The 12,883-nt window shown below is 41.9% G+C and overlaps 1 protein-coding gene across 16 annotated transcripts in view; it reads right to left on the reverse strand.

Moving 5' to 3' along the window:
• Positions 1-12,883, reverse strand: part of ELMO1 (engulfment and cell motility 1) — a 295,982-nt gene that overhangs the window by 31,210 nt on the left and 251,889 nt on the right. The window lies entirely within an intron of this gene.

Genomic DNA, 12,883 nt, shown 5'->3' on the forward strand with positions numbered 1-12,883 from the left:
TCACAGAATCACAGAATCGTAGGGGTTGGAAGGGACCTCCAGAGATCATCGAGTCCAACCCCCCTGCCAAAGCAGGATCCCTACACCAGGTCGCACAGGTAGGCGTCCAGGCGGGTCTTGAATATCTCCAGAGAAGGAGACTCCACCACCTCCCTGGGCAGCCTGTTCCAGTGCTCCGTCACCCTCACTGTAAAGAAGTTCTTGCGCACATTGGTGCGGAACTTCCTATGCTCCAGCTTCTGGCCATTTCCCCTTGTCCTGTCTCCGCACACTGCTGAAAAGAGTCTGGCCTCGCCACTTTGCCCCCCACACCTTAGATATTTATAGACCTGGATCAGGTCCCCTCTCAGTCTTCTCTTCTCAAGGCTAAACAGACCCAGCTCACTTAGCCTTTCCTCATAGGGGAGATGCTCCAGGCCCTTCACCATCTTTGTGGCTCTCCGCTGGACTCTTTCCAAGAGATCCCTGTCTTTTTTGTACTGGGGAGCCCAGAACTGGACACAGCACTCCAGATGAGGCCTTACCAGGGCAGAGTAGAGGGGGAGGATCACCTCCCTCGACCTGCTGGCCACGCTCCTTTTAATGCACCCCAGAATGCCATTGGCCTTTTTGGCCACAAGGGCACACTGCTGGCTCATGGCCAACCTGTCGTCCACCAGGACACCCAGGTCCCTCTCTGCAGAGCTCCTCTCTAGCAGCTCATCCCCCAACCTGTACCGGTGCATGGAATTATTCCTCCCTAGGTGCAAGACTCTACACTTGCTTTTGTTAAACTTCATCTGGTTCCTTACTGCCCAGCTCTCCAGCCTGTCCAGGTCTCGCTGAATGGCAGCACAGCCTTCGGGCGTGTCAGCCAATCCTCCCAACTTCGTATCATCAGCAAACTTGCTGAGGGTGGCCACTACCCCCTCATCAAGGTCATTGATGAAGATGTTGAACAGGACCGGTCCCAGCACCGACCCCTGGGGAACACCGCTGGTTACAGGTCTCCAACCAGACTCTGCACCGCCAATGACAACCCTCTGTGCTCTGCCAGTCAGCCAGTTCTCAACCCACCTCACTGTCCACTCATCTATCCCGCACTTCCTCAGCTTCGTTATAAGGATGTCGTGGGAGACAGTGTCAAATGCCTTGCTGAAATCAAGGTAGACTACATCCACTGCTCTCCCCCCATCCACCCAGCCAGTGACAACATCATAGAAGGCTACCAGGTTGGTCAAGCACGACCTCCCCCTGGTGAACCCGTGCTGACTACTCCTGATAACCTCCTTTTCTTCCAGTTGTCTGGAGATGGCATCCAGCACAATCTGTTCCATCACCAAATTATACATCTTTTTGTTAAGATGTTTTTGTGTATCTCTGTATTTTGCTTATTTGACCTAATCAAATATCACATTCTGATTATTTTGCCTCTCCCACACTTCCTCCTCACTCTTGTTTCTTGTCACAAGAACTTTTATCTATGCAGATAAAGCCTTTCAGGATTGAGCAGAGCTCTGAATATTTAGGCTCTAAGAGGACAAAATAAAAAAGTGTGAGAAAGAGTGAGAAGGCATCAGCGTCAGGAAGAGGAATTTATCTGAAGCCAAGACCCATCTATATAGCAACTTCCCACTGACCATTAACTTCAGCAGCATGTCTCCAACTCTGAACAACAAAAAATGGACCCCTTTGTATATCCTTTGTTGCCATTCTGATGCAAACTTTGTATTTGGCATGACTGGAGGAGAGTGGCTGTCACCTGTGACATCCAACTGTTATTTGCAAGCTTCTGGAAATGTTAAGTCTCTGCCTTCTGCTCTTCAAAACCCCTCTTTGTACAAACTTTTAGCCTCAACCTTCTCAGAAGCTACCCCCAGGACATCCCATAAGGCTGGAGATTCACCACAACTCATCCACACAGAAACAGACAAGACATAAACCCTTCTGATAACTTCCCCACAGCTCTTTCCCTTTAATAAGATAGCTTTTCACATGGAACATCCCTTTCACAGCTCACAGCTAGAACAGATGCAAAGAGTTCTACAGAAGTCAGGTATTAGCCATGGATCCATGTAACTATGATGTGCTTGGTTCAATGTTTTCCTAATTTGGCTCAGTATTAACAAGTTCTACAAGGGACGATTCCCGTCTCTTTGCAGCATGTGATAAAAGATGACCCATGGGACTGTTCTACATCCAGAGATCCCCCTCTACAATCAGGCTGAGATGTAAGACATTTTAAGGCTGCTTTCATTGACTTTTCCAAACGACTATACAAAAAATTAACAAGCCAGTAAATAGAAAACTGGAGAAATTCCAAATTGTATTGTATTCCATACAATTCCAAATTGTATGCCAAGAATTCATATGTAGTTTCCCTCCTATCTAAGTGTTCCTGGGGAGAAGCAGCATGGTTTATATAATGTAAAAAAATAAAAAAATAAAAAAATAAAAATAAAATAAAGAAAACATCACATATTTACTGAGATTCAGCTTAATAATTTCAGGCACAAAGGAGATTTCCCTCAGCAAAACTCACAGAGTAAACAAAAGAAATAAGGCTGCAGAATGAAACAACCAAATCATTCTTAATGAACGGTGCCCACTGACAAAGGAGGCTATAAAGAAAATTTAATTTTGAAGGGAAAGAAAATGACTTCAGTTTACAAGCAACCTGTCAACCACTTTAATGAAAACGTTACATGTTTAAAGGTTGCACCAGGTAATTCAAGACAATTTTTTAGGTTATTTCAATGGATGAATTGTCTTAAGTAGATCAATGGTTATATTTTCAAAGTACTCAGAAGAGTCATCCTGAGAGACTTAGAGGTCCTTGAGAGAAAATTTAATGCTGTTCTTTATTTTCCCATCTCCACGTATTGCAATCCATGACTTCACTATACAAGTCCCTTGATCTTAGCCTGGACAAATCTTCCACATTATTGTAGGATATTAATTCAGGCATGCTGTTCTACAGAAGTAAATTTAAACACAGTGTTGGTACAGTCTAAACAGTGACAAGAGATACCAAAATTTCTGATTTTTTTCTTTTATTACAGTCTGTATTCTCCAGAATTATAAAAAAACCCACTAAACTAAGAAACTTCTCACTATAAAAAAAAACAACCAAACCAAACAAAAAAAACCACACCAGTTTTCAATCTTCTTAACTGTTCTAGAAGACAAGGACAGTAGCTGTAGCCAACGATAAAGAGACAACTCTAAGCCAGCTGAATGTATATAATGACAGGAATAATTAAGTTGATTCATTTTCAGGCACTGGGATGAGGAAGGAGCTGTCAGAAGATTTAGCAGGTATAAGCTCCGATATATTTTAACTCTTAATTTTCTGCAGAACTTAAAAGCTGTTTTCAAAAAGAAAACTTTCAGTTGATGAGCTTTTAACTTTCTTAATTTAGAAGTATATATACATACATATTTTGTTTGTGAGCATTTTTATTTTTTATTTATTTTTACTATGAACCAAGATATTTTTCTGTCTGCAGAAAAGAGGCTTGACACAATGCAATGGTTTTGATCAAGCTGAGCAGACTGTTCGCATGTGGGATCACTATTATTATCCAGTTCAGCAACGACCATCATTTTACAGGTATGCCCAATATGAATAAATGAGCACCTAGCAGACATAACGATGGAGCTGAAAGGTAGGAGATGTGACAGCAGTTCCACACAAGATGCTTATAAAAGGTCTATGGGAGGTATTTGGAATCTTAATGCTGCAGTAATAGAACTCTTCAATGTGAAATCTTGTTTATAGCCTCATAACCCAAACAAATTGCCTGCCCATTGCTCAGGAAGAGTGAACAGAATCTTGTATTGGATCCTGAGGTCCAACCCAGTTGGCTGAGTGGTGAAGGATGAAAAGCTGAAGTAAGAACAAGAAAAGTAAGAACAAGAACTGTTGCACATTTCAGAACAGATTTGATTCTTTCAGGTTTTTTTCTGTCCCTTGACTAATGGATCACAGGTGTGGGAAACCAGTCTGATATCACATGGTCCCTGGGAACTGGTGGGATGAGACTGCCATGAATCAAAGACTACAGGAGAGTAGACAAGGGATTCATCACATTTCTCCATGCACTCCAAGCTTGTAGAAAGGGAAGAAGAGCAGCCCCAGGGCCATGAGTACAGAATCAATGAAACCCTGAAACAGTGAGAGATGGGGAATGGCAAAAAGCAAGAAAGTGGTCAGAGGAGTGACTGCATCTGAAGAAGTTGATGTAAAAATGTTCATTTCTCTGGAAAAAATAAAAAAATTAAAAAATCCAGGCTAATTTTGATATTGGATGTGAGCATTTTGTAAGGTTGTGTTCAGTGAAAATGAACCACTAATTTTCGTACTCTGTTATGTTACATCCCCAGGCTAATCCACCTCTGCAGGAAGAGCCTGTGGCCACAGATTGATTTGGCACTTCCCAAATGAGCTCCCAGAACTCTGTTATCTGCACGGATCATTTTTACCTATCTATGTCCTAATGGAGAAGCACCACGGACCAGGGAGACCTCCAGTTATTTCTCAATGTTACTACTGATTTGCTCCATCAAAGACAGAAAGGGTGGCAGAGGTACTGGCTGTGAGCAAAAAGCTGTTTGAAATTGATTGACTAAAGTCTACAAGAAAATGTGGACTTACAGTCATCATCAGAAAACATGTAAACACTGTACATAAACTGTTTTTGGTAAAAGACAATATGAAAGTAGTCTACTAGCTTTTTGCAGGGTTAAAATCACGTGCTGCCCTCGTGTCTAAGGATTCAGTTCAAAGCTGAGCCCACAATGCTAATCTAAATGTGCACATCAAATACACCTTATTTGGGTTGTATTAAGCTCAAACAGGAATGACTGGTAGAAAATCTCTTCCTTCCCTTTCATATTTCTACAATACTATTTGCACCAGAAATAAGGAACATCTTTATTTCCTTCATGCCTTGAGGTAAGCAAAACAAGAAATGAGTGGTTTGTGACAAAGCTTTTCTGCCCCAGAAAAATGATGTGCAAAGTCAACACGAGTTTTTGTAAACTTCCTTGTCAGTTAATTAAAGTCTTAGGTCAACCAATATTACATTACTTCCCCTAATGTCTGACAACCTCCTTTGGCAAAATAACGCATGCACAAAATCTATGGTGGGTGGCATTTAATCCAGGGCTTTTCACAGACAAAACGTACCGATCTTCTCAAACAAAATGTTAAGAGGGGAGAGGGAAAAACGAGGAGATATTTGTATCCTTAGTCATACACCAATCTAACAATTAATATGCCTGATAACATGCTTGTGATTTCTAAAGAAAAATAACATGAGAATTACCCACGATTAGGAACACACATTTGGGTGCGTTTTCCCTTAAAACACATGATTACATTAAATAGCATACACTACAAGAAAATTAACTTTACTATATGGCAGTCAGCTGGTTCTACAGAAGAAAAGCGAGGATAACATTCTAAAATATAATTTTCCCATAGAAAAGTGTAATAATAATAATGATAAATCATCTCAAGTTTTGGTTAGTGATGATGAATTAAAGAAAAGGCTCAGAGTAGAGAGAAACATAGGAAAAATGTGGGGAACTCCCATCTTGACATCTGAGTGGAAGGAGGGGCAAAGTACCTTCCTTGTGTCTTCATAATACAAAAAGAAATGAGAGTCCTGCTATTATGACATGGCCTGTGGTTGAGCTGGATGCTCCCTAATCAACAGCACAAACCATAGCCACCAGCTAGCACAAAGCACCAGGCAGTACAGGGATAGCTTCTCCACCTTTCCCCTTCTTGCTTCTCTCCCCTTTGTCAGCATTCCTCTTCCAAACAAAACAGACCTTGAAAATCCATCTACTGTGTCTATAACAATCTCTAGTGACACTGAGTAGCAAGTTCTGCACCTTTTCTGCCCACTTATTGCCTTAATTCTCACAGGGATACTAATAAAAGAGACGCACTGCCTCTGAAATAAACAGGGAAAGCCTTGCAGGTGTTGGTTAATTAGCCCAGGACTGCGGTCTGTCAGGCAAAAAATGATAGCAACAGTGGGTCCAGGAAACACACTTTTAATCCTGAGTATTACTTTCGTGTTTACTTTTTTCCTGATATGGAACAGAAGCTGCAACGCTGAGCAATTAGCAATTAGCTGAGTTAACCATTCTTACAGTATCTCCCAGAATGTGAAATTTCTGTTCAGGAATCTCAGAAACAAACGCTTCAAGTTTCCATATGTGCTTTCAATAGAAAAGGAGATCTGCCTATGAAAAATGCTCATTTTGATTAAACTCAGTTATGCAAAGTGCTGTCATTTCCCCTAGCTTTGCTAATACTTTTCCTGATCAATGCGAGAGCCAAACATCCAGTAAAATGCTGTAGGACCATTTGATTCAATCCAGTTAGGTGCTTATCCTCCCAGTGATGGTAAATGATTGGGCTGAACATCTGTGAACTGCACAAAAAGGCAGTGTACAAATATGCTGTTCCTCTGAATGAACTTATTAATATTGATGCATCATAACTTACAGCAAATAGGCAGTCATAATTTTTAGGTAAACCCTTATTTTCACATTCATGTCACTAAAGAAAGCAGTGAGCTGAAAATCATGACTGTAGAACTGTTTCGAGCAATAGTTGTATTGGTATCAGAGTCCAGTCAAGGCCACAGGAATAAAAATAGCTGCATGAATTAACAGAGTGATTCACAAAAATATGTGAAGCAATGAAAAGATTAAATGCACCGTGACTTGTTAGATGCTAGCTCTAAAAATTATTCTGTAAATCCTGAGCTCACAAATTACTAACTTGACAGATTGTAATAAGTGCTGTCAGAGCTATTGCAAACCAAGATCTGCTCTGAACTGACAAATGTACAGAAAATGTCCGTGTGTTGGGATTAAAAAATAAAAGGAGAGAACGTTTTCATTGCCACTTAAAAATGTTCTGAAATTACTCAGTAATACTTTTTTTTTTAAATTGAGTTTGTACAGAGTCAAGCCTGATGAGACCTTTGCCTAAGGTAGTTAAATCACTACTGTACTCTCATATAAATAATTAGAACAATGCATATAATTTTTCCCCTTGAATTATGGCGTGTATCCAAGCATATATAGAATTCAACTAGACTATTCTTAGATGAAGAAAAAACACAGAAGACTTGCTTTGCCATACCTCATTCTAAAAACTGCAGTGGAATGGTTTATGGCTTCACAGACCTATATTTTTGATTGCTGCAAAGGAGCAATCTTTTCTCTCCCAAATCAAAGGAAAGGTTTGTTGAGATCTATATGCAGTACAGGAAAATAAACTACACTCCAGGATAGATAACACTGATTTATTTCACACATAATACTAAAATCAACTATACAAAAGCATTCAATCACTTCACCTTGATTACAAAACCAGCCTGCTAGCCAGGGAAATTAAGAGTGAAACAAACCTATGAGGTTACACAACCCTTTTCTTCAGGAATAGCACTTCCATGAGCAAAGGGCAAGACATCTACAGCTGTATGTAAAGTTAACTAAGGACATATCAGTGGCACTGATATGCCCATCAGACCTGTGGAGGCTGGTTCCTTTGCTCCATCCCCTTCACTACGTGTATAGGAAGCACTTGGAAATCACACTTTTTTCCTTCCAGTGATTGTTATGTCAGTTTTTTTTTTTGTTTTTTTTTTTTTCCCCTGCTCCTTTTACTCGTGTTAAATCAGAGCCAAAGGAAACTTTTTCACAGAAGGATCAAGACAGTGCTGTAGAATTTGGCTTCAAGTTTTCCAATCAATAGTGAGAAGTAACTACCAGTGACATGCACAGAAACACACACATCTCCAGAAACACATCGATCCTGCCTAGGAGGGTAAATAATGTCTTAAAATAGTGCTACTTCTAGTACGTAGCTAATGAGTTACAGATGGAGAAAGGCTTACAATTTCAGTGATGAAAGACCCTTTCTCTGGTAACTTGAATGTTATCACCACTCTTCTTTCCATATCTTCATAAATCACTGCACTTCTTTCCACACTGTCAGTAATCTGCAATACTAACAAGCCAGCAGGCTCCCTTCTTCCTACAACTCTATGACTACTGACTTTGTGTTTTGGGGCAGGAGTTATTTTTAGAATTAAATGCAAGCCATTTGCTTTCCTTTGAAAGACAAAGACAAATTCTGTGCATTCCAGGTTGAAGAAGTCAACAAAAAAAATATCAGTTCCCCTGCAACCACATGCATGACTACACAAAGGATTTGCTTCAGGAAATTCACCCCAGTCCAGAACCAAGCCAACAGGCCAGGTCCAGGGGCACAGACACGGTGTATCCAGACACCTGTGTCACATTTTGGTAAGAGAAAGCTAGCACTGAAGTTAAAGATATCAGAATGCTATTCTTCTTTTGAATCATCTGCTACAGTGTGGAATTAGAGTGCAGCGTGTCAGGCAAGGAATGCAAGAGATTCTCTGGAAATGTGATGCTATTTATCCTGACAGGAGTCAAAGGGTGCTACCATGGCTGTCCAGCAGAAGGCAGATGTCTGTACCACCACTGCCCCACAACTCTGCACAGCGTCTTCCCTTACAAAACTACTCTTGTTTTAATATCTTCTGTTGAATTTCTACTGCAGACTGGCTTTTCCCTGGCATGCCTTTATTTTTCTTTCCCTTTTTTTTTTTTTTTTTTTTCCAATTCTTTTCCCTCCTTCTAGAGTTACAACCAGCTCCCAGGATCCCAATAAATGAACCCAAATATCACAGCAGAAGTCAAATGCGGAAACATGCAACTTTTTATTCTAGAGGAGATGGCTGGCTGGGGGAAGTCTTATAAGGCTGCTATTATAGCAGGAAAGAGAAAAGCAGCAGCTCCCCACAGCAGCTGTGAACTGGGCAATATGCCCAGGGGCTGGTGGGGCTGCTGGTTCCCAGGGAGGAGCGAGCCATGCAGGCACAAGGGATGCGAGGCACCCCTGCTGGCTGTGGGCATGGGAACAAATACCTTGGGCATCTCATCTGCCACCAGCATCCACCTCTTCAGGGGACAATGGTCAAATCTGACTGCTTCCTCAGCCTCATCTCCTGTGGAATGGCTCAGAATGAACCTCGTTTGGTGCACATCAGTGATTTACAGGAATTTGCAAAATGCTAGGATGGAGCTTTTGATGAGTAAAGAAACATCCAGCAAAGAAACGCAACCACAAAGTTGACTGACCCGTGGCTTTTGGCACACTCCGTGCTGCACTGAGGTCCTGCAAACTTCTTTTGCACATTATTTAGTCTCTGCCACACTGAACAGTTGGTGTTGTAACTCACAGCCATCACCTACCCAGCAGGCAAAGCAAAGTGACAGCTGCTGGATGGACAGCCTATGGAGAGCACGAGTCAGCCAACCACTATTACCTTGTGTACTGCTAAATACAAGAAGTCCTGTCCTGATCCAGCACTGAGCAACATCACTATATCTGAGTCCTGCATCAACGTCTAAGTAGGGCACAGATTTGCCATATGTTAAAAGTATTACTGAAATAAAGAGAAATTCATTCCTTAGAGCTCCTTTGCACCACGAAAACCTGTGCTTTGTCTTGGGAAAAGCAACTTGCACCTGCCTTGTGTGTCACACTTTGCTGCAGCACAGGTAGAAAAGTATACAGCTCATGGTAAGACTATAAGACCTTTTCAGCCTTTATAATGCACATCTGAGTACACTGGGTAAAAGGACTTACGTAGGTGCAAAACTGCAAAGCTTTGTTCCCATTTTTTAAAGCTGTCAGAAGGTAATACAGGGTAAAAAAAAAAAAAAAAAGCTACCTATTAGAGCTCCTTGAGAAAGCAATAAACTGTTGCAATAGAAATCTGGGCTAAGTACCATCCTGTTAAAAAGAACATTTGAGGTGACAGTAGCAAGGTTTAAGAACAGTAAATAGCTTGTTACCTTGTAGGTAAACACAAGTCATCAGAATTGATGTTTTACACAGCCACCTCCACTAATAGCAGGATAGGATCCCACAACAGGTATTTCCCAGTGAGGACAGAATTCAAGTTTTCTTTTAGGACATCCCCTGTAAGTGTACCGTCACAGTTCTTGATAAAAACTCTGGTTTGTGCAGCAGCAAGGACAATTGAGGGGAATTCTTTAGAGCCTGGAAACAATGCAGAAGTCCTTCCCTTCCCAAAGGACCAGCCTTCTGCCCTCCATGAAGCTGTGCTCTTCGTGCACCTTCACTGCACTGTTCATGAAACTCACAAATCCTAAACTGGTGGTAGCCACATGAAAAATACAGGCAGCAAGTACGTCTCTCAGAATTATCAGCTGGCATCACCAACAGAGCATTTAGCACAGCAAGTTTAGACATGTGAACTTCCTAATAGGATGTTAAAAATACAACCAGTGCAGCTGCTTGTTAGGAAAGCCTCTCTCAGCCCAGATGCACTGCTTTCTTTGGAGGACAGCACCAAAAGGAACACAAGACACAGGATTCCCTAATAGCACCTTGTTGCTGCTGCACCCAGGCTACTCCAGGGAAGCTGCAGAGCAAATACCTGCACATAGCAAGACAGCTTCTCACAGTGTGCAGAGCCACCCCCAGCAGCTGCAGTGGAAAGCTGGATCTGTAAGAAGGCTTGAAGAAAGGTGAGGGAAGTGCTGTAGTTCCCATGTTGGCAAATGTCCTGAATTCACACCCGCTTTAAGGATTGCTTTCCAGTGCCATAGGGTGTTCATCAACAAAGAGATAACAAAAAGAGAAAACAGAGAGTCAAACTGAGCCATGGTGACACTGTCATCAAGCTGAGTTAGTCTGGGGAATAATCCAGCATTTTCACCTCCTCACGATGTAGAATAAAACTTGAGAAAGAAACAGACTAAAGGACTCAAAGGAAGTAATTTTGACTAGATCGAAGCATCTGAGAAGCCCCACTGAACACAGGCCTGTGCTGAAGAACTTGGCAAGAGCTCTGCTGAAAAGTCAATATTTTCTGAGACAGCAAGCAGTGGCAGAAAAACAATAGATCAGCAGGAACTATTGCAAATAAGCCTTTCTGCATGTATGTATAGGTCTGGTGTTAAAGGGGCCTCGATGTATTGCAATAATACATCTAGCACAGATATATTCTGTTCATTTGGATGACTCTTCTTTTATCAACATGCTGTTCACACAAATAGTTCAGTAAAATCTATTTTGAAGGGGTTTGCTAATAGGGGCTACTTTTTAGGACACTTAAAGCTTTTCTCTAAAGAACTCAGGTATCTCAATTTGAAAAAAAATATTCAGAAAGAATCATCATCAATCTCCTTCTCAAAGCACTTTAACAGAAGCTTAATGTATTCGTGGAGCTTTGGAAGATTGCAGCCCACATATTATTTGCTATGTTTCCTCCAGACCCAATCCTTAAAACAAAGGAAATCATGAAGGAGTAATCATAAGGAAGATGACAATGGGAATATTTTCTTGTTTTAAGATGAGGGCTTTGGCAATCAGTGACAAAATGGCAGTAGAGTATCAGATATTCTTTTCTCACTGCTTCTGCAGATATAGAACAGCCTGGATAAAAATCAGTAATCTCTTTCTAATAGGTCTTACTCATCAGTCAGCAAAGAGCTGCCAATGACACCACTTTCATAAATACCCTATTACTTAGTAACGTGGCAGAAAATGAAAAGAGCTGAAACCAAGTTAGAAAATCTGCATGTGGATGAGAGACTTCCTATAGTAGGAAGTGTCTCCAGAATGATGGGTTCTACCTCCCAAACACATCCATGATGCACAAGCCTTCAACATCCAGTAAGCTCCGGGGAGCGCGGGGCACTAAGGTGTAAATTCAGATCACATGCCAGATGGATTTGGGATGATTTCTAGAGGACTCCAGCAGGACAGCAGATGTGGCCCTTTGGATTAGGGACAGAGGCTGCAGATCATGCAAAGTCCTAACCACAATGAGAAGTTCCTTCTGCTTGCAGCTTTCTGACATTGGCAACATTGCCAACAACTGCTGCCTCAAACTGGGATGCTACTGATGAGGAGGGAGCGCAGATCAATAGCTAAATGCTGCCGAGGTGGAAAAATATCTCAACAGAAAGCTTAAAAAACCAAGCCTCAGAGCAAGGCGAGCTGCACAGCCTGCAGAAAGAGGCAGCCCTGGCAGCTGATGGAGCCTGGAGGGAGGCTCTGGCTGGGAGGCTGCAGTGGGAGCTGAGCTCTTGCTGCTGAAGGGCTGTGGGCAGGTGGGAGGAACCTCGCTGTGTTCAGGGAAGGGAGGGCATGGAGAAGGAATAAGAGCCCTGTTGTGATATGCCTATGGTGGGGAATAAAGAGATGTAAGTTATCACAGCTTTTCCTCTACATCTTTCGTGTCTGATTTAAAAAAAAAAAAAAGCATTTTTGCTGCTGAGAAAAAATTCTATTAGGGCACGATGCCTCTTCAGGCAGTGCATCCCCTGAAGCATCCAGCAGCCTGTGAGGGTTCGGAGCTGCAGCTGTAGCATCCCCCAGTCATTTACATCAAATCAGCACACAGCAGCAGAGAAGGCTTCTTCCAGCTATGTGATGACCAGCATCTAAGGGGCACCTGGCAACATTCCCCTTTAAACAAAGGTAAAACCTAGGGTCACTCTCCACCTGACCCAATTCCACTCCAGGGACCCAAGGTACTACAAGAGGCCCTAGCAGCTCTGTGATCTTCACTCTTTCCAGATTATTGCTTTTATTCTGACTGTCTAAAACCATGTTTGTGGGGCATTCTGGCTTGTCCTATTTTGGCATCGTGCTCTTCCTGAGGTCCTTCATTTCTCCTCAGGTCAGAGCCACACATCACGTGCAATAAATGTCACTCTATCATTCTCCTTCTTGTTCTCCTTTTCTCTTTTCAAATCAGAAAAGCAAAGCTGCTATTCTGAATGAATGTTGCATAAGTAGGTG

Source organism: Phasianus colchicus, chromosome 6, assembly GCF_987193195.1.
Source record: "Phasianus colchicus chromosome 6, bPhaCol1.hap1.1, whole genome shotgun sequence".
NCBI classification, from domain to species: domain Eukaryota; kingdom Metazoa; phylum Chordata; class Aves; order Galliformes; family Phasianidae; genus Phasianus; species Phasianus colchicus.